At 41.1% G+C, this 21,430-nt stretch overlaps 1 protein-coding gene across 1 annotated transcript in view; it reads right to left on the reverse strand.

Annotated features, from left to right (window-relative positions):
* AFF3 (AF4/FMR2 family member 3) overlaps window positions 1–21,430 on the reverse strand; it is a 333,963-nt gene that overhangs the window by 179,684 nt on the left and 132,849 nt on the right. The gene's annotated exons all lie outside the window — the stretch shown is intronic.

Raw genomic sequence — 21,430 nt, forward strand, 5'->3', positions numbered from 1 at the left:
CCACAGGAAGATGTAATCTTTGAAGTGTTTACGTATGATTGCAACAGATTTGTATAAATTAATAGGATTTTGTTGACACCACTTTTAGGTGTGGTGCCTGCTGTTTGGGATATACTGCCTATGAGTAAGCATAAGCAAAACAGTAATTGTATGTACATAGATCCAATATGTGCATTTCTTTATGTTAAATAAATAATGTCTCTTCTTTGTGCAGGGAAGACTGTGCAGTGACACTGCCTGTGTAAAGCCTGATGATGTATGGGGCAGAGGCAGCTGCAGCGCTGAGGGGAGAGCTGCAGGGACTGCAACGCAGATGGCAACACTGGGCAGCACAACAGTCCTGAGAAGGCTGTGATTTCCTAAAATGCTGACCCCTAAACCCACCTGTAGGCTGTGAGACTGAGGGCACAGAGGAATGGCCTCATTCATCTCTTCTGAATGCTATGGCTTCCTCCAGAGCCATTCTAGAGAGGGGAAATCAGAGATTTGACAGAGCAGCTATCCTCTTATAGCAACCACCCAGCTGGTTCCTCACAAAGATGCTCAGCTTAATTGTCCATCAGGACTGAAACTTCTGCCAACAAAGTTGAGGCAGTACAGAACAGCAAACTGCCAAACTCCTAACACTCATGTCCCCCCTTCCTGCCCACAGTTCCCTTGTGCTGCCCAGCACAACTGGGAAGAGAGGACACACCACGGATGGAGCTACCAATGCTGAGGAGGTGCCCATCTCCTGTAGTTCCAGGTGGTTGCTGCATCAAGCGAATTTCCTGGGGTTTTATTTAACCACACTAAATTCTCTGACACTCCCCCCCAATAAAAGGGTTTTCTTCCTTTTGCAGAACAGAACTAACTCAGGAGGCAAGAGACTGGAGCTTGAGGTCTTCCCATGTGCGAAGGGGGGATGGAAACAAAACCAGTTTGATTAATTACTGTCCCCAAAGAGCTAGCAAGGAGGTGAGCCTGGTCTTTCTCTCTTGTTTATGAAAACCACCTGGAGGTCCTGAGTTTTCAGGTACCCGCATGGAGAAATAGCAAAGTAATTTGTTTTTCCAAAGTGCTGCTCTTGTCATATGGAAATCTGACTTCTCTACCACATTGGCATTTGGGCACTCAAAAAAAAAATCACAAGGCACTTTCAAAAATGGGTACCTTTGTGCCCACCAGACCCAAATGATACCACTAATTAGTTTGTGCAAGTCCTGCTCATGGACACTGTCATTGCCACTCCCCAGCTGGAGCAGAGTGACCAAGGATTTCTGGATCCACAGCTGCCCATAGCCCGACAGCTGGAACCAAGGTCAGAAGCATGACAGCCATGCATATGTATGGGAAAAATTTATGTTTCATATTTTTTTCTAGCTGTTATCTCATGCCAGTTCATAGAAAGTCCTAAGTGCTTTATTGTCAGCACTCCTGCTTAATCTTTGCTGAATATGGTTCTTGATTGTTAAACAAATGAATTGCAGTAACTCTTTTGGGTGCAACACAGTCCATCAGCTTTACAGTCACCAGGAATCACACGACTGATTTCAAAGGGAAAGTAACTAAGCATGCTATAAAGTCAGCCTTTGGAGAATTACTCATATCTGATGTAGTGATGCTGAAGAGAAGCTGCAGTCCTGAGCAGATAGCCCTGTTCTGATCTCAGCCCTGTCCCCAAGGAGCTGCACAGTACTGAGTGCAACCTCCCTGCTGCTGGAGCAGGAGTGAAAGTGCAACAGTTCTTGTTGCCAGTGAAGATAACAAGACAGCCAGAAGCACTGCAACAGTCTCTGGATATTTAGGAATTTAAAAATTCACATAATTTTTATTTCTCTCTTCTCTATGTGTTTCCCCCCATTATTTGTTTTCCTTCCCCAAAACCTCTTTCCATGTTATTCTGATAGTAACAGTGGAGACTATAAAGCCTTCATCACAAAAACCTTGTTTACTGAGGAGTGAATTTAGTGCCTGACCTCAAGACTGCTGTTCTAGTCCATTTCCATCTTACAGAAGGAGGGATGAGATGACCTACTATCTTATGCTGTACACAATACATTGAATATATGGTAAAAGGATGCTCTTTAGATTTGTATGAAGGCAGAGCTACTGAAAGTAAATTTGGGAACAGGTTATTTCAGAGTAGGCTCAGAAACAACCTGCTTTTACAAAATTAAATAACCCCCCTAGAAGTGTAATGCAAGAAGTCTGCAAATACCAGCAAGAAATTACACTTTCCATTACCACAGAGCTAAAATATTAGCTATTCTTTCTAGCACATCATCAGCACAGGGACTAAAAAAACTATTCACTCTCTCTCTCGATCATAACCCTACCTTCTGAAAGTAAAAAAACAAAACCAAAGAGGAAACACAAACCTAAAGGCATGTAAAAATTACAACAATATTTGGAAAAAAACCTCAATTTCTATATTTTTCTTTGTTCTTCATCTTTTGAATATTAAATGTAAATTTCTTAATTTATTTTTGCTCTGTATACTTGTCAGGATCTTACTAGTGTTGACTCAGACTTCCTAGAATAAGAGAAAGGAAGTTAAACAGCATGTTCTGCACATAGCAAGAAACTCCAATTTTGTATGGCCTGGAGCCATCTAATTTTTTTCTTCGAGATATCATAGAATGCAGGAGTGTTACTGTGGGTATGTCTGAAAGGTGTTTGTATATGTTGGCATGGAAAAAACTTCCCATTCTTATTATAAAAGACTCTCTTCTCTGCTACATCCCTACTCACAGTATAGAGCAACCTGCACTGCCCAGGAATATGGCAACCTGAATTTAGCTCCATAGCCATATTTTTAATTATTAAAGAAATGAAAGCTTGTAAATGTGTCTTCAAATCTGAATTCAAGTAAGAGAGCACTTTACCCCACAGGCAACAATGAGTGGAAGCAATCTGTGCCCCTCCACCCTCTCAATAACCTGCATGCCATGGTTGGCTTGTGCAAAAAATGCTTTAATTCCTTTCAAAAAAATATACAGAGGGGAATAAAGAAAAGCAAACCCAAAACAAAACAAAAGAACTGCTTTTAGGCTGCTGTTCCCAACTAAGTTGAGGAGCTGCTACTCTGTATTTATCCTGACACTGATGAACTCAGCTCATTTGCCTCCCTTCGCATTTTGGGAGCTATCATAACCAGCTCACCCCATGTACGCCCCGAGATACCAAGAAGTCTCGGGGACCTGTCGAGGGCTTTGACCTCTTCCCTCTCTGATGCTGTGCCCACACCCCTTCAATCCCCAGCCAGGGCAGCCTGAGGAATGCCAAGCGTCTGCACACAGGTGGGGCTGGCAAGCAGCCTGGCAGGGGGGTGTGAGGAGCTGCTGCCGAGAGAATCACGACAGTGGCTGCTGAAGAAATAGCCGGGAGCATCGTGCTGCTGATAACAGGAGCAGCTAATTACCATGCAAAGCACAGAGAACTGTAAGAAACAAGGCTGACTAAAGGCTACATCGAATTCTTGAGAAAGGGATGTCAGTTACAAAAAAAAAAAAAAAAAAAAAAAAAAAAAAGAGCTGCATTTGTACAAATTTTATTGCAGAGCATTACTTCATTTTCTTCCCTTACCAACAGCTTTCACATGGAGATATATAAATAAACTCCTCTGAAAGGAATTGCTGATCTATGATACATTTCCCTCCTTTCAGATTTTTCTGTTGAGGAAAGGAAAATCTTCTGCAAGTATCTATTCCCAGTTTTAGCCTAAGAGATTTTTATGGTATGAGCTTTTGGTCCTGTTATTATTTGGACTGTTCTAAGTGTTCTTACAAAGCCCACAGAAGTTGAGTTTAGTCTCCACTATAAATTAGCCATGATTAAGATCTCTAGAAGGCCAAAAGATGCACTGAGTCTCTTCCACTTGGCGACAGGCAGGCTGGCTTTGTTGGCACTGGATTGCCTGTCATCTGTAACCAGCAGCAGGCTCCAGCCACCACACATCCAGTCCTTTGAGTGCCACCTCTGCCTCCTGGGCAGCTCTCACCCCCACACTGCTCTGGCACTGCCTGCAACAGGGCCACAGGGCTTCTCCTGAGACCGGGAGTGAAGCTGCAGGCAGTGAATATTTGAAGACAATAACCTAAATGCATGATTTAAAAGAAAAGAGTAAAAAAAGGGGGGAAATCCCATACTGATGGAGCTTGATTTGGAAGCATAGTAGAAATGCTTCTTTGTCAGGCAAGATCACAAAAGTATGGAGGTACATATACAAGCATGTACATGGGTATCTATAGTATTTTCTATACAATTCATGTGCTAGAAAGGAACTTCCAATACGAAGATAAGTAAAATTCATATCTTTTTGCTTATTCATATGTGCACCCTCTGTTTGTTGGGCTGTGGAGAGCTGTTCCCCTCAACAAAGTCCATTCAATCATTTCTTTCAAGAGATCCTGACACCTTCTATTCATGGAATAAAATGTTGAAATTTAACAGTGAGATATGCCTGAGACCAGAGAGGTGAGTTCTGGGGCTCCTGAGGAAATATAGCCATGCTGTGTAAAGGTATTTTAGGGGAGAGATCATTTGCAGATTACCATGGAGAGTTTTTAGATATTCAGGGCTTGATGTTGATTTCCTTCCATGTACTACATCCTCCAAAAGAATCTTTATGGGATGTCTGTGCTGAACCCACACTGATCTGGAGAGGAAACCCAGGACTCAGGTAAGGCATGCTGGTCAAAAGATTATACCTCAGCCTTGTTAAAAACTCATTTTTTTTGTCTCTTGAGAAAGGCCCACTTCTTTTGAATGTATTCTCTTTCTGCATTAGAGGTTGGAGGTGGGGTGGGGCAGGCACCTACATGTAGATTTTATCCCCTTGACTGTGGTCCAGAAAGTAACTGTGTGACATCATTACCTTCAAAATGAAATTTTTACCTCTGTGCTTCATTTCAGTTGAGAAATGAAAGTTTGATATGATCAAAGAACTTTAATGTAAAATTTTAAGAAATATTAATATAATTTGTAGTTACAGAATTAAATACAGCCTAAATCAAGATGGCATTAACACAAAATATTGAAGTGCTACACTCTGGCTCCAAATTTGGTAATTTTTTACTTGATGAAAATATTTTCTTCAAACAAGAATGAAAATAGATTTGGTCAAAAGCAACATAGTTGCACACTTTCTCAGTTCTGATGAACTGGAACATCCCATGGGAAAAGGACTGAGTAGGAAGAATCAGAAAAGAATTAAAAGTGTTTGCAGTTTGATTTGGTTTGGTTTTTGTTTTCTCTAACAGGAATGGCATTTCCATCCTGAGGGGTGATGTGAGACCTACCAGCAATGTTTCCATCTACTTTAACAGGGCTGGACTTCAGGGAGCCACAGCATGCTGGAGTTACCCTCCCTCCAGTGATGGGAGTGCTGGCCACTTCACAGCCCTTAAGCAGAAAAGATTCCTCATCTCTGAGGCTGTGGGTAAGCAAGGCTGAGCTGGGCAGGGTTACATCAAGGAAAGAGAAGTGCAGAGACTGCTGAGGAAGCTTGATTTATTGTTGCTCCTGATCATGGAAAGCTTTGCTTTGCACTGGTGAGGTTTCTTACTGGTTATTTGGAGTGCCAGCAGCCACAGTTTGTTGATATAGTAGTTTTCTCCTGTGCTCTGCACTGCTGTAAGAGCCATTTCTCTTTTACTGGGAGGAATTTCTGCTGCTTTCTTAGGCACAAAGATGTACAGGAGAAAGATGAGAAGAACAGCTGAATTCTCTTTAAGCTCTGTGTCAGAAAGTGTTGCTCTAATTAAAGTTATTAAATCCATCTAATTTACAGTGACTGTTAATAAGCTGTTACCCTTAATAAGCCCATTCTCTTTTGAAAGGGAGCCTTCATATTTATTACGGGGACTATTTTTCTTGCCATGGGGATCTTGCAACATTTTTCTTGGTTCAAAAGGGAAAAGGAGAAAGGTTAACAAAGACCAAAAAAAAAAAAAAAAAAAAAAAAAAAAAAAAAAAAAAAAAGAATAAAGAGCAAGTGATGAAAATATCTGCCTATACTAATTGGGGGTCTCATTGCATGTGGAATATCATGATGCCCCAGTTTTGTACCAGGAACAGGAAGATATTCTGGGTAACTGAAGAAGATGAATCAAAAATATCTGTACACAGAAACACCAAATGATCTGATAGACTTGCTGTACACACTAGAAAAGAGAAGCTAATCAGACAAGAGTACATTTTGCTCTTGATGAGTGATGCTTTCTCAGAACAGCCTGCTCAGCAGCTCACCCACAACCGAGATAGGACAGCAGCTTTTGGATAGCAGAGCCCCCAAGAAGAGAGACTCCGAAGTGGAGTTTATATCCAGTGCCCCACCAGCTTTAGGCAGTACTGGCCCTATAGACAGACCTGAGGGGCCAGAGTGTGAGAAAGGATCCTGTCAGGCTACTGTTTAGTTGAAGATGGATGTACTGTAGGTGTTTAAGCAAAGGCATTCACAGTATTGTTTTGTTGATGTTGGTTTGTTTTGTTTTTTTTTAATAGCAGGGAGATGAGTGCATGCCCATAACCTGCATCACCTCTTGGAGTACCTTCTGCCTACGTGGTGCCTGATGTAAACTAAGTATGGAAAGCCTGGGGTCAGAAAGTGAGATGATGTTGAAGGGCCATAGTCTGGATGGCTGCTGGGAGCTTAACTGGAACCTAGGAACCTGCAGCTCAGTTTGGAGGGGGTTTAAAAGTACTGGGTCCAGCCATGTGCTGAGAGGCCATCTTCAAACTGATGAGACGGTCTGAGTCTGTGTCTACAGCACACACAAAAAAATCAAGAGAATTAAAGGCCAAGAATCCCTCTGAAACCTCCCCACCCTTTCCACCCCTAAGGGCTAACAAACAATCAATGAATGGAACTGCACTGGTAACATTTTATCTGATAATAGATTCTTGGGAGCTTCAAATGAAAACTACTGGCAGATTGGTGGAGCAATTTTACAGGCTTTTACATTATATTCATAAAAATAAAAATCCAAACACACTAGAATTACACTGTGACCCAGAACAATAAAAGGGAGCTGTAATGGAGAAGAACTGCATTGTTCTATTAATAAAATATCAAGGTTTTATTGTTATTGGAAAGATTGATTGTATCAAATCAATACCATGTCACAGTATATTAATGTTTTTCTTCACTAATGAAAAAATTGGGTCTGATGTGATTACACTCTATTCCTACCCATTTGAAAAATATGGGATGGTAATAATGATGATTGCAACTTCCAATTTTACTCCCTGCTACATGCTCAGTCCTGGGAGGTGCTGAGTAAGTGGCCTCAGTTTTCTGTGAAGTCAACAGGAGCTGATTGCAATTGGCATTCCCTACAATACTGTCAACAACCCCCTGCACTGCACCCCTTTCTCCTGACCCAAAATTGAAGAAAGCCAGTGAGGTCCTCTGGAAATGGGGTTTGTATTTGGAATGGTACGGTGTTTGCCCAGATTTTGGTAGGGGGAAGCTAGAGGGCTGGCTTCTGTGAGAAGATGCTGGAAGTTTCCCCTGTATCCAACAGAGCCAATGCCAGCCAGCTCTAAGATGGATCTGTCCCTGGCCCAGCCTGTGAGTGATGGAGGTAGTGCTGCTGGGATAACATATTTAAGAAGGGTAAAAAAGCCCTGCTGTGGGAGCTGCAGCAGAGAGGGGAGCGGGATGTGAGAGAAACAACCCCTCAGACACCAGGGTCAGTGAAGAAGAAGGAAAAAGTGGTGCTCCAGATAGCAGAGCAGAGATTCCCCTGCAATCCCATGGTGAGCCTGACTGTCCCCCTGCAGCTCATGGAGAACTCCATGCCAGAGCAGGGGGATGCCAGAAGAGGGCTGTGACCACAGAGGAAGCCTCCAATGGAACAGGCTCCTGGCAGGACCTGTGGACACATGGAGAGAGGAAACCACACTGAGCAGGTTTTTTTGGCTGGGCCTGTGTGGGACCCATGCTGGGGCAGTCTGTGCCTCAGGAGCTGCACCTACACTGGAGCAATTCCTGAAGAACTTCAGCCCATGGGAAGGAGTTGCATTGGAGAAATTCTTGGGATTTCTGTGAGAACCTGGGACATCCACAGGAAGGCATGCGAGATGGACCCCAAGCTAGAGCAGGGGATGAGTGTGAGGAGTTCTTCCCTTGGAAAGCAAGGAGCAGCAGAGACAATGTGTGATGAACTGACCACAACCCCCATTTCCTGTCCCCTTGCACTGTTGGTGGGGGGGAGGGAGAGAAACTGGTAATGAAGTTGAGCCTGGGAAGAAGGTGTTTTAAGATTTCTTTTTATTTCTCATTTTCCTATTCTGATTTGATTGGTAATAAAAATTAAAGTGATTTCCCCAACTCAAGTCTGGTTTTGTTTGTGACAGTAATTGGTGAGTACCTCTCCCTGTCCTTATCTTGACCCATGACACTTTAATTATATTTTCTCTCCCTCTGTCCAGCTGAGGAGGGGAAGGATAGAGCAGCTTTGCTGGACATCTGGCTTCCACCCAGGGTCAACCCAACATATGCCTTCAGCATACCACATTTTCTGCAGCACTGTATGCTTCCTCTGGGTGTATTAAGGGATGGGTTGCTTAAAACAGTGGCCTATTTGTTGGGAAGTTTCCATTATGGAGACCACAGCCTTTTTGCTTTTGTAGGAGGAAAGGCTTTTTAGTGAAGATACAGACTTCTCCCCTTGGCCTACACAGTCCTCCAAGAGCCATCCCAAGCACCCTGCCCTGGGAGTGATGGAGTTTGGCTTTTCTCCCCTTTAGATGCCTGTCCTCCCTGCTGCACAGATGGCCAATTAGTGTCAAGTGGAATGGGGTATTTTTAGTGATGTGGACATTTGTCTGCTAGGACCCGGACTGAGAGCAATCAATTGCATTTAATATATTGTCAGTAGGGGCTTTGGGGGGAGAATATATGTAGTCTGTAAAGCAGCAACAGTTGGAAAAACAAGTCTTATGGAACTGTTGATCTTTTTGTGACATTTTAATATGAATTTACTGTCAGCTAGTATAATACTCAATAAATTGAATGGATTATTTTGCCAAGAGATCCTTTAAAAGTGTTAATTAACAATAAATCAATAAAAACTATTCAACATGAAAATCAATTACATCCCTGTTTACATTCTTTAACTCCAAACATTTCTGTTTTGTGTGCTTGTAATTAGCAAGCTATAAAAGATGCCATAAATAGGCGCATAATGAGAGGAACTGTTTATAAATGATAATTGGTATTCATTTCCACTGAGCTGAAGGTTATATGATTACAAAATATCATGCAGAAGGGGTTAAACCTTTTACAGATACAAGGTTTTTCAGTACACAACTCTGCAAAAATCGCTCCCACAAAAGGCCCCTGATGGAAGAAAGCCCCTGTACATGAGTGTTTGACAGAAAGAGTAACATCTATCAGGCATTCCTGAAAGCCCATTTACATCCATTTAGAAACAGCTCATGGGGAAAAATCTACCCTTTGGGCAGTGGTGGAGGGAATAAGAAATGGAGCCTGGCATGAAGAATTCAGTATTGATAAAACATCACCAGCTGAACAGTATCTCCACTAGGTCAAAAGGGAAGACATCAACATTGAAATGCCATTAAATGCCATTAAAAATCTGGGTGACCATCTTACTAACATGACAGAACAAAGGAAACAAGGGTGGTTTCTGTCATGATGGATAACAAGGACATCGCTCTACCCAATACCTCACTCAAAGGGTAGGGCCAAAGAGGGTCTGATTTTCAGAGGGCTAAAAGAGGATTACAGAATCTTTATGCGGCAAACCAGAGCCCAAAACATTGGGAAAGAGCCTCTATAGCCAGAAGTTAAAACTGAATTATTTCTCATGATAGACAGCTACACAGAGCTGAAAAATGTGTATCCAAAGGAGAAACAAACTCTCATTAATTCCTATTGCTTAAACCCACCTCCTCAGTTTTAAAGAATGAGACCTGCTCTGGACTTAACAGGTAAAAAACCCATCATCTTGAGTCCAGAGTAATCTTTGGATTTCTGCTAAAGCCTTTTGCTAGTCCAAGGATGCCACCACCAACATCTGACAGTGTCTTCTCCCCAGCAAAATAAATCTCAGCCTTTCACTATAACAGCTATCATGAGGGCAACAATCATCAAGGACCCTTAATGGAGCAGGTCTGAAGCATGGGCAAAGCAGTGAGCATCTAGGAATAAAGCAAACAAAGTTCAAATTTGCAAATTTAGAGAGAAATTACTTTTTCTACCTTGTTTGCACTCAGGAGATTCATATTTCCTTTCTTTCCATGATCTTGACTTAAAGCTGAATTAATTTTGGCCTGAGACACTTATATTATACTGCTTTTTTATTTGCACAAAATACAGCTGTTTCATGGAAAATATGCATCAGGATTAGGAGTTTAAAAAAAAAAAGTCTATTATGTGTAAGGAACAGAGCATGAGATACATTGGCTGACTACTCTGTTTCATTGCTGAGACTGGAAAAAAGGTATTCTGGTCACAGTAATTATCATCTGGACACCTGTTTGCCCAAGAGTGATATAATTAGCTACTGGATTCTCCAAATTTTATCAGTGAACAACTATATGCATCAATCTCTTGATGCCTCTGGTTCATTCAGGTGGACTCTTTTAAAATCCACACCCAAGCTGATAAATAGCACAATTCTCTAAGCTGCAGCAGAAATCTCAGCAGAGCTTTATTGTGCTTTAAGCAGGCCTGAAAGTCAAAAGAAAAATCCAGCCATATTGTGGTCACTGACAGACTAATGGAAACACATTCACTGCACATCTACTGAAAGTAGTGTTCTCTAACAGTTTTCCATAGAACATGCGAAATTTCAAATCAAATGTCAGTGCTGCAGCATCTTAAGGCTCAGACATGCAATTTCCTTCTGGTTAAGAATATATAAGAAGCTATTTATCTATCAAGGTATATAGATATATAAGTATGTATAAAGCAAACAAAAATCTTCTGCAAAAGTTTCCTGAAAATTTCCAAACCAGAAAACCAATTGCTAGATTCTTAGAAACTGCAGCATTAATATGGGAATCAATAAATTCATCAAATCCATAAGGTTGCAGAGTAGAAAAATACCTTGCTTATTTTTTCTGTCCTCTTTTTCCAAAACCTCACCAAAATATTTATTTTCCCATTAATTCAGTGCAGGCCCATATCCTCTTTGGTGGGAGACAGAAAGCACTTTGGCCAGCTAGGCAGAAACCAGGCATTGATGTGCTGCCCTGCAGAGTACTTATCTCCACAAGTCTGGACACCTCCACACCTGTAAAACCATCTGCCCCAAGGAAGGGCACCTGTCCAGCACCTGTGCTCACTTTCCTGTTGTCTCCAAGCTAGCACACTACCATTTGGACATCACAAGACCAGAATCCAGAGAATAACTAAAGTGCCAGGTTTAGGTAAAATTCTAGGTAGCTCCCAAGTAGTTGTATGCTACTAATTGTCATTTTTTCATGGAAGTCACACAGGTCCCTCAGGCTTGGAGTGCAAAAGGTTGTCTTAAAATGATCAAAATGATCTGTCTCTTTTGGCTTCTACTTTTCTTTCCATGTTCTCAGGCTATCCCCTTTTAAAGGGCATATTGTATCTAAAAGTCACAATGCTTTCTGATTTTCTTTTTGCCTGCCACTGTTAGAAGTAACAGCGAAATACAGAAAGAAAGTAGAAAGAAAAATTGGCCTCAGATTTTCCTGATTTTGTGTCTTTGAAAGAGTTTGCTTGTCTTTCCCATAGAGTAGACGTTTGCCAGTTCCCAGCTGTTTGCACTGAGCTCTCCCACACAGCTGAAGGCTAATGGAGCACCATTTATAAAACTCAGAAATACAAAATTCTACAAGCCACGACTGTGTGCTGTGTTACTCAGGGGCAGAATCCATTTTTCAGTCACATTAGTAGTTTTGTTTTTAATAGAGAGAAAACAAGTGACAACTCACTTTATAACAGTGCCATGTCATGGGGGCATGACTGCTGCACGGACAGCAAAGCTCTCACAGGTGCCTACAGAGAACTGCTCTCCCAGCAGCCTTACTGCCCAAAAATTATTTTAAATCCTTTATACATGAGCATTTGCTGACATAGAGCAAACAATACAGTGGGGAGCGATAAAAGGAAAAAATGGACAGTTATGGTAGAGATCAATCTTTACTAAGTTGCAGACCCAAAACAGAACCATGCCACATGAGATGTGTTTGTACATTTTCTTAGAATGGTTTGCCCTTAGCTCTGGTTTGAGTTTGATATCTAAATGGTTCATTATTTTTATTCAAAAAGGTGAGCTGCCTCTTGTATTTCTGTTTTTATTTTTTTGGACACGAGTTAAAGTTAATTCTCCACTTAAAACCAGAGGGGGGGGGGGTTTGTCTCTAGAGGAATAAATGTTCAGTGTAGCCCCATTTGATTTTAAATGGAGGGTAAATGGAGAGAAAATCTCCAATATTGCTACAGCCCACAGACATTGCCATCTAGGTCAAGTACAACAAATCTGCATTTTGCAAATGGAAGAGCCAGCTCTCTGCCCCTCTTAGAACTGGAAGGTCTTGAGGCACCCCAAATTCTAACAACATTTACAGAAAAACGGATCACAGTTGGAAAGTCTTTGAGCTGAGAAGCCACATGCTTCCCTTTTGTTAAGTGATCTTGATGAATTTATTTCTGTGGCTTTTATTCACATCTCAGGAAGCTGAATCCTTTAAACTTGTTAGTATTTTCCTTTTTATTGTTCTCTGCTGTCTTTCACTGTTTTATTTTATTCTTTTGTTCCCTGATGTAACTGAAGGTAATGCAGTCCTGGGCCTATTACCCTCCATCTCTTTGATCTGGCAGTGGATATCAACAAAGAAGTTATTTGTTCTCAACACATTAAACCCTTCTGTGTAGGTTTTTACAAATTCTGTTATGCAACTTTGATATGGCCTGGAATGAGTTGTCAGGTACCGAGAGGAAGGGGAGCACAAAGGCCTCTCCAAAAGCCAAGCTATGAATGGTGTCATCTTGCTGTTTCACTTTCAAAAGTGGCTCACACAGGTTTGCTGAATAGGAGCCGTTTGACAGCAGACATCTGAATTTGTATTGCAGACTCTAAGACACCTTTATAAGAACTTTGAATATCTTAGTTGAGTCCTGAGGATCAAAGCTTCCTATGTAATAAACCTATCACAGGTTACCCGGAGAGATTTTCAGCATCAGTAACAATGGCAGCTGATTTGCCTCACGTAAGAAGCTACCAATAGATAATAAGGGTTGTGATCAATACTTTAACTAGCGAGATAAAAATCTATCTGAAACTCAGAAATCATAACAGGTTCTCCTAATTTACTTTATAAAACATCTCCAATAATTTTAAGACGTGAGTGCATCAAGTATTCTTTGAAATACATTAAATCTTGATTTTTCAAATCAGAATACTAGAATAGTAAGCGGAATTGGCAGCATAAATGAATATAATGCATAAACCACAAAAAGCTCTTGGCTGGCTTTTGTATACAACATTAGAAACAGAGAAACACACATTGTTTCACAGTGATCTGTGTTAAATATATGTGTTATGGGTCTGAAATACTCCAAACTATTTGTTTTGGAAGAGAGAGGATGCTCTGCATTTATGATATATGCTACCACGTTGTCATCAGTTGTCATGCTTTGTTTATAGGACTGAATAATCATCAGATTACTATGTTAAGTCTGCACTCTATTCTTCAGAGAATGTGTATTAAACAGATCAGATCCTTGTATCTTTTATTTATTTGCTTGTTTATTAAAGGGGTGATGAGCACCTCATACCCCTGAAAATTAACTATTTGCCAAAGAGTTTGGAGTTTCAGGTGCTGCTTGATTTTGGAGAGAAGAAAAGGGTAAAGCTCCTCTTGGGCTTTGATTTTCAATTGCGTGCTCACTCTGCCATGTAAGGACATTAGGTAGTAACGCCAGAGAAAAATGAAAAAGATGCAAAATGCTTTGCATATTCAAAGGGCTTCCTTCAGCTTTCTGGCTCCTTTTTGCCAGCCATACTCCCAGCAGTATTTCCTGCATGTTTCATCTGCAGATGTTACCAGTCACCTGCAGCCCAGCTCAATTTCAGAGCAGGTAGAGGGTGAGGAAGCCCCACTAAAACATGGATCCCCATGTCATTTGCAGCAACAGGTACCTCATCAGCAACAGAATAAACGTTCTTGGCAAATGCCTCTCTTTCATGATCCTTTTGCTTCCAGACTGAAACAAGATAGTCTAGCAAGGGCTGCAGGCAAAGACTTTTTCCTGGTCCTGTGCAGGGGAAGACACAGTCCTGGCACTCAGGAACCAGTCAGTTGCTGTCGACTCTGCCACAGGGCTGGTGGAAAAATCCCCACTCCAAGCAGTCCCCACCTAATTTAAGTTTTATATATATTTATACTACACACACAGAAGGATTTTAAACACCTGCAGATGGGAAATTGGTCAACAGCTATGGGCTTAATGCCTGTAAATCTTAATCCCTGGGGACTGTTTAGGCACAGTAGCACATCTGCAAAGATTACCTGCGCAGGTCTGTGCTTAGGGTCTTGGGCACAGGGGAATAAGTTCCTGCTCACTCACTGCCCAAGCTACCTTGTTGATGGCACTATATATATAAGTTATATAAATTCATGACACGAGGAAACAATGTGATGACTTATTTCTAGAAAATAATTGCAAAACCAAACAATTGCCTTTGCAAAAGGATGTATTGTACATCCAGGAATATCTGTACCTTTAAGCTAAAAAAGAAAAAGAAAAAAAAAAAGAAAACCAGCAAGAATGAGACAGAAGCTGAGCTTACATTTCCACGCTTATCTCTCTGTACCGATACTCTCTCGGAGGTCCCTGCTTGCATAGCAGCTGCTGAATTGCTACAGTTTACAGTCTGGCATATTAAAATAAACTAGCACTGATTTTGGCAATTTGCAGTCATGCAGTTGCTGCTGCTGCATAAACAGTTGATGGATCCCTACAGCAGAGACTGGAGGTCTTCATCTGTGCCCACTTGTGCATCAGACCTCTCAGTCTGTACAAGCACTCACCACAGCAGAGACTGCTGTGTGAACATACCCAAAGTCACCCATTATTTGTGTCTCATTTCTGTCTGGGGCTCCACCAACTCTACCAACACAAAAGATGTGACTTTTGAAAGGGGCATATCCTGCTGTTTGGTCAGATGGAAAGGATTAAATGGGGATATTTGGACTGAAAATAGTCTGCAATAATCTGCATTTTGAATGCACACGTTACCACACAGGCTTGTATAGCATTTTACAAGCACACAATCAGAAACATTAAAAGATCATAGAGTCACTGAATCGTAGAAGGGATGGGTTGGAAGTGACCTTAAAGATCATCCAGATCCAACCCTCCTGCCATGGGCACTGACACCTCCCACTAGACCAGGTTGTTCACAGCCCCATCTGACCTGGCCTTCAATACTGCCAGGGATGTGGTTTCCATTACTCCCCTAGGCAACCTGTGGGAGATTGTGAGGTCTTATCACCCTCACAGTAAAGAATTTTCCTTATCTATCCTTATCTAAATCTCCCCTCTTCAGATGCATTTGCAAAATAGTACATCTAGATACATAATGGCATTTATAATTTCAGATATGGAAAACAGCTGCAATTCTAGATGGTCAACACTATATATAACAAAAGAATACATTTTGTAGTCTAAAGAGCATGGAAGTGTTTTAGCTAGGCAGAATGTTTTCCCCCAGAAAATTAGGAAATCAACTGAAAAAAAGTGAAGTCCTTACAAACCCTAAAATACCCCTTTAAAAACATAGATATTCTGAAAACAAAGAGACCTGTCCACAAGACCCCTGTTTTTCCAAATTAAGCCAGCGGACTTCAAGCTGATTTCTCAGGCTCAGTCCTTCCAGAGATGTGAGAGAGGGCATAGTGCAGGATCCTTGGAGTTTTCATTCACAGGGCCTGGCTATAGGATGCCACCAAGGGGAGGTGTACAAGGACTCAGTAGCAGCTTTCCAAACAGCAGTCTGCTATTGGTGCCAAGAAATACCTCCAGCACACCTTTGGGAGGAAATGAAGCCAAACCTTTCTGTCTGCCCACTGATTACCTGGATACAGTTCACAGTCTTGTGAAACATTCCCACAATAATTTTCTCCTATATGTCGTTGCCCACGAAATATGGAACAGTAATAATGTACATTATAGAAAATATTGGTGGCTGACTAGAAAGTTCTTCATAAATAACAAAGGTAATTAAAATTGGGATCTCATGTTCCAGATGATCAGCATGAGAAAATCCATATGGGATTCTACAGAATTAGAGGCAAGGAAGTATTTTTTTTCCTGCATAGTGTTACCTGCTTTACTGTCTATGGGACTTGTTGCAAGGAGTGGAGGATAGCTGGTGAAAGGGGAAATAAAAAAAGATCAAATATCCCCACATCATACCACAATAAACAAAGCAAAGCTGCACGTCACTTTGTTTTACCTGCTCTCTCAAAAAGGAAGGTGAGAAACTTCCCCCAGCAAGGCAAATGGGATCTTTGACTTATTTCATTCTTAAGGTCAGACACCACTGCTGCTGCCGAGCAGTTCTACTGCTGGAAGTGTGGAAAAGGGAATGTAGGTGAAATTACAGTTTATGCTCAAAAAGGGCCTAATCTCCAGTGTTTGGTACAGTGTGTCTTCTAAGGCAAATCATAGAAATACAATTACAGTAACAGTGTATAATTTACCAAAATATTTTGACATTTTTTCAGAGACAGTCTGTTTGCTGGTGTTTGCATACCTTTGACTCCAGAGTATAGGCATGTATAAGCACTGAAGAAAGGAAGACAGCAAGTAATTATTTACTGATGAAGGAGTAGATGGGCTTGAAGTTTGAAACATTAGCATTCCTATTTCATCCTCATCCTTCCAGAGAAGAAAGGAGGAGACATGAAATAGGAAGTTTTCAACTTGTAGAGATTCCTAATGCAGAGCTTTAATGCCATAAATTCCTCCTCTTTGCTGTTTTGACTCACTGCTTTCTCCTGGTTTGCCCAGGTCGGTCAAGCTCAACCCACATTTACTTTGCTGAGGTGGTAAGGGTTACACAATTCAAATTTTTTTCTGTTTCTAAGAGAAATTAATCTGAACTCAGATAATTTGTATACAGCTGAAGGCAATATAAACATGGCTGGTTAGAATTCTTTATATAGTATAAGCCTTTGTACTCCATACTTCATGGAAGTTAATAAGTAGGTGTCAAACTCTGAATTAAAATTCCCAGAAGAGGACACAGCACAAAGGACAATAAAAATGATTTTTAAATAATCATAGGGATAAATAGCATCCACTTCTGACAAATGTAAGTGCTGGTATAAAATGTTATTAGGCTACAGAGATTTTCTTTTGTTCAGGAAGTATGTTTTATTCTTCAGCAGTGTCATTCATCACCCTAATGAGCCCTCAAAATGTAAATTAAATAGCAAAGACTGATTCATTCAAAAACATCTTTGTGCTGTGTGTTAAACCATTTTTCTACTTTTATCCTTATATATCAGTTCATTCTTTCATTGCAAAATAACCCCTCAGCCCTTGTGTACTTTAATGGCTGAGTTCAAGCAAAGCCTATGTTCAGTAAACACTTTATTCATTGGTGCTTTTGGTACAGTAATATTTTTTTAAAATAATAAAAACCCCACCTCATTTAAAAATGTTATGCCCCTTAAATTATATTTGATCCAGAAAATCTCAGAAACCTGTGTATGCATGTGGTTTTTGTTTTATTCATCATCACTTAGTCCAGGGAAACCCTCAGTGGAAAAGGATTAGTAGAAATTTCAAGCAGCTCTAATTTACTGAACTGAATACATTAACAACTACGCAAACATCGTATTTTTTGGTAATGGCAGGGAAAAAAAAAAAAAAGAACCCGGGGTCATGAGCTAAATTATTTCAGATTTCTTGCTATCTGTTGATAAGGACATTATACATTCCTACTAGGAATGCAGCAAAAAGGTTTCCTACTTGACCTGAATTTATGCATGAGCACACACACACCAACAAGAGCGACAAGGAACAGGCCTTCTCTGGAACCAATCCAAACAAAAATGTAACAGGAATGGAAAAAACGCAGGAAAAAAAGCATGTCTGGTTTTGGTATGATTATTCTTCAGTTATCTTGTTCTGTGCCTCTTCCCTTCTCTTTCCCTTTGTCTAATGCTTCCGTAAATCATCTTCAGCTTATTTTGTCTGTGTATATGTTTGTGTGTGTACAAAACAAAGATGAAAATATTAATAGAGAGAGCAAAGTTTGCCTGATGACAAGAATGCTGTTCTTAAACTGCATATGGAAGATTTAAAAGCCACAATCTTCAGAATGAATTACCATAAAATCTCAGCATTCAGTGACATTATGCTTTTATGAGGTCAAAATGTTGGAGAGAGACACCAAGGGTTACAATGAAACCATCCAGCTGTGAAAGAGGTAACTTACATGTACAGTGTCTTGCTGCCAGGGATCCAAAAAATGGCCCTAGCCCAATACTTTTACTGCAAACCCGGAGAGAGTTGAGTGATGAGATGGTGTAATTGAGTTAGGAGAACCTAAAGACAGGGTTAAGTGTTACAACTTTTAGCTAGAATATCTTCAATGACAGGTGACCTTTTGAAGGGTTTCTCCTAAAAAAGTTAAAGCCGTGATTTATGGAAGTTCAGTGATGGCTCCACACTGCAACTGTTTAAGAGACCATACATGTAATTAGGTTAACCTCCACTAAGCAGAAGACAAAAAAAATCAGTATTATGGTATGAAATATTATCACTTAAGAAAATTAAGCATCATGAACTCTAGCTGTGAGAACTTAATAAACCATCCATCATTTATCTTTGAGTGCTGATTCAGAAATCAGACCAGCATTCACAACTGCAGAGATAGATAAAAATAAATGCGTGCAGTATAGTAGTTTATAAATGAAGACAGTAATTTACAAATTAAGGCCAGACTTTACACCCGCAAAGTAAGTCACTGAATCTGAAAAGATATTTGAAGATTCTTCGAATATACTCAACTTGTAGGAAAGAGTTGTATGATGCACAAACTACCTGAGTTTATCCTTTGCCTAACTAGGCTTCAAACACAGAGGAGCTACAAGAGAAAAGGGCTGCCTTTCATGTGTTTGTCTGCATACAACATCCCTGGGTACACTACCTCTCTTTTGACTAACTATCCTTTTCATGAAAACTGATGCATTTAGGTACCTATTATTACCTCATTTTTTTTACACTAGAGTTGAAACAGAAATCTACAGAATCCTATATATGTCTACAAGTGAGAGTCTCTCAAGTCAGATGTCCCAAACTAAAGTACAAGGCTCCAGAAAGTCTTCCTGCTAGATTTCAGGCCGCCCAAGAAGTCAGAAAAGACAAAGCGAGCAACTCTTTATTCTGACTCCCTTTTTTTCTCCAACCACCAGAAACCAAAGTGAGGTTATGCATTCCATCATGGTGTTAAAAGAATACTGTAGATTCACTAAAAGGTCATCCGCAATATCACAACTTTAATTGCATGCTTAGAAATGAAAAGGGCGAGGCTTTGCATCTGTTTTTTTGGTTTTTGTTTTAATCAGTTTTTAAAATCATGGGTTTTAATCACTTTTAAAAATCTAACAGAAATAGCAGTAAGAGAAAAATTGAGATTGGTCTGCCCTTCAGTCTTCCTGAATTTTCCTAGCATCATTGAAGCCTCAAAGCTTCCTGCAGCAAACAGAGAGGCTACCTGAAGGTTCACCATTGGTGCTTCACAGAATGTGCAACCTCTGCTTTTCCTTGGCACCTGCAGCCATTTCAAAGGTACCACCAAATAAGTGGTGGTACATTTGGGACTACTTGGGACTCAGGTATGGTCCTGAACAACAATGGATTGTTTTGCCTCCTACCTTGCCATGAGGTTACATTCGGTGGAACTTTCTTTGCCTCAAGTGACAGTGTTGCAAATGAAATATTGGGGCATGGATCTTCCAGGTGGGGTGAGGGGGGCCTTCCTGAAAGGTGAGATTCCAGGGGCCTGAATCAGCCTCCAGAGTGGTTGGAAACCCAGTGTATGTAAGGAACACTGGAGTGTTCATTTGTCGCCACCCACCACCCACCTGCACTGCATCTGGAATCGGATCGTCATCCCAAAGGAGAAAGATTGCTGGATGCTGCTGGACCCATGGGTGGTGATATCCCTCTCTTTCTCTCTTTCACTCTTTTTAATAACAGAATAATACAATTTTCAGGGTTGGAAGGGACCATTATGATCATCTAGTTCCAATCCCCCAGCCATGGGCAAGGACATCTCACACTAGACCAGGCTTCTCAGAGCTCTGTCCAGCCTGGCCTTAGAAACTTCTAATGATGGGGCTTCCACCACCTTTCTGGGCAATCTGTGCCAGTGTCTCACCACCCTCATGGTGAAGAACTTCTTCCTAACAACTAATCAAAATCTATCCTCCACTAGTTTGAATCCATTCCCTCCAGTCCTATCACTACCTGACATTCCAAAAGGTCCCTCCCCACCTTTCTTGTAAGTGCCCTTCAGATACTGGAAGGCTACAGTAAGGTCTAATCGAAGCTTTCTCCTCTCCAGACTGAATAACCCCAACTTTCTCAAATTGCATAGGTAATAATGCAATTATTACCTCTGATAATCCCTGTGGCCCTTATCTGGACACACTCCAGCATGTCTATGTCTTCCTTGTAATTGGAGCTCCAGAACTGGATCATAGAATCATAGAATCATAGAATCCTAGGGATTAGAAGGGACCTCGAAAGATCATCTAGTCCAACCCCCCCTGCCAGAGCAGGGCCACCTAGAGTACATCACATAGGAACGTGTCCAGACGGGTTTTGAATGTCTCCAGTGAAGGAGACTCCACGACCCCCCTGGGCAGCCTGTTCCAGGGCTCTGTCACCCTTACAGTAAAAAAATTTTTTCGAATATTCAACTTGAACCTCCTGTGCTCCAATTTACACCCATTACCCCTTGTCCTATCACTGGTCACCACTGAGAAAAGCCTAACTCCATCTCCCTGACACTCACTCCTTACATATTTGAAAACATTGATGAGGTCACCCCTCAGTCTCCTTTTCTCCAAACTAAAGAGACCCAGCTCCCTCAGCCTTTCCTCATAAGGGAGATGTTCCACTCCCTTAATCATCTTAGTAGCTCTGCGCTGGACTCTTTCAAGCACTTCCCTGTCCTTCTTGAACTGAGGGGCCCAGAACTGGACACAATACTCCAGGTGCGGCCTCACCAATGCAGAATAGAGGGGGAGGAGAACCTCTCTTGACCTACTAACCACACCCTTTCTAATGCACCCCAGGATGCCATTGGCCTTCTTGGCCACAAGGGCACATTGCTGGCTCATGGTCAGTACTCCACATTTCCTCTCTCTCTCTCTTTCTCTCTTTTTCTCTCTCTCTCTTTTGCTATGTGTTGTTTGC

This window comes from Calypte anna, chromosome 1, assembly GCF_003957555.1.
Source record: "Calypte anna isolate BGI_N300 chromosome 1, bCalAnn1_v1.p, whole genome shotgun sequence".
In the NCBI taxonomy this organism is placed as follows: domain Eukaryota; kingdom Metazoa; phylum Chordata; class Aves; order Apodiformes; family Trochilidae; genus Calypte; species Calypte anna.